Below are 1,576 nucleotides of genomic sequence, written 5' to 3' on the forward strand. Positions count from 1 at the left end.
ATTTAAAAAAAAATTTTAGTTGTAGATGGACACAATACCTTCATTTATATACTTTTATGTGGTGCTGAGGATCAAACCCAGCACCTCACATGTGTGAGGCAAGCACTCTACCATTGAACTACAATCCCAGTTTCAATTTTATTTAATTTTAACTAATTAAAATAACATTCTGGAACTGGGGTTGTAGCTCAGTGGTAGAGCACTTGCTTAGCACATGTGAAGCACTGGGTTCGATCCTCAGCACCACATAAAAAAATAAATTTAAAAAAATGAAGGTATTGTGTTCATCTACAACTAAAATAATAAAAGAAAAATAACGTTCTGGAGCTAGTGGTTACTGTGTTGGGACAGCACAGTTGGATTCTATGTAATATCCATCCTAATTGCTCCCTTAGTACTTTTTACTGTTAATCATAAAGAATGCTTTACTGTATTTAGACAAACAGGTCAGTCAATATCAATTTTAGTAGACATTTTTTTTCTTATTCCTATTCTTGCTCCTCTTTTATTAAAACAACAACAACAACAACAACAAAATGCTAAACACGACTTCTCCCCTGGCCACCGTGCGGGAGGGTGGCCGAGATGGCAGATGAAATCGCCAAGGCTCAGGTGGCCCAGCCTTCTGACGGCAACACCATCTTTGAGAAAATCATCCTCAAGGAAATCCCCACCAAAATCATTTTCGAGGATGACCAGTGTCTTGCTTTCCATGACATTGCCCCTCAAGCACCAACACATTTTCTGGTGGTACCCAAGAAACATATAACCCAGATTTCTGCTGCAGAAGAAGATGATGAAAATCTTCTTGGACATTTAATGATTGTTGGCAAGAAATGTGCTGCTGATCTAGGCCTGAAGAAAGGTTATCGGATGGTGGTGAATGAAGGTGCAGATGGAGGACAGTCTGTCTATCATGTTCATCTGCATGTTCTTGGAGGTGGGCAGATGAATTGGCCTCCTGGCTAAGCATGTATTAGATGGTTTTCCCTTCTCTAGGCAATGATTATGCTTGCATTTTCCAATATGTTAAGTAGCATGATTATCTGTGCTCTTGTCTGGAGATATTGGGAAAATAATTTTAAATGCCTATACATAATAAATAAATTGTTGCATGGTTAAAAAAAAAAAACACCCTAAACACACAAAAACAAAACCTATTAGAATTTTGACTCATTACCTTTTGCACAGATACCCCAGGGGACAAACAGATGTATGTAATGTCATGGAAAAGGACTATCTAGTTCTCACTTTCCATTTTATAGAATCTTTTTTTTTTTTTTCCCTGGTGCTGGGTATCAAACCCAAGGCCTCATGTAGTAAGCAAGGATTTTACCATTGAACCATAACTCCAGTTCATTTTTTAGAATTAATTTGTTTAACAGATGTTTAATCTGCACCTACCTTATCTGTTAGTTGTGGTGGCTACTGTGGTATGCTGCCAAGTTTCATCATTCAGGACCTAGACCTGACAGCTGGCCCAATTTGTTGTCATCAGCTCAACAATGATTTCCCTTCCAGGAATTGCCTGAGGGTAGGGAACTCACTTGTCCAAGTTTATGGCCCTTCTTAGGGA

At 38.5% G+C, this 1,576-nt stretch overlaps 1 pseudogene; it reads left to right on the plus strand.

The window, feature by feature from the left end:
- The first annotated feature begins 566 nt into the window (after positions 1-566).
- On the plus strand, positions 567-1,046 carry LOC143380572 (adenosine 5'-monophosphoramidase HINT1 pseudogene; annotated as a pseudogene).
- The last annotated feature ends 530 nt before the right edge of the window (positions 1,047-1,576 follow it).

The sequence above is a fragment of the Callospermophilus lateralis genome, chromosome 14 (genome assembly GCF_048772815.1).
Source record: "Callospermophilus lateralis isolate mCalLat2 chromosome 14, mCalLat2.hap1, whole genome shotgun sequence".
NCBI classification, from domain to species: Eukaryota; Metazoa; Chordata; class Mammalia; order Rodentia; family Sciuridae; genus Callospermophilus; species Callospermophilus lateralis.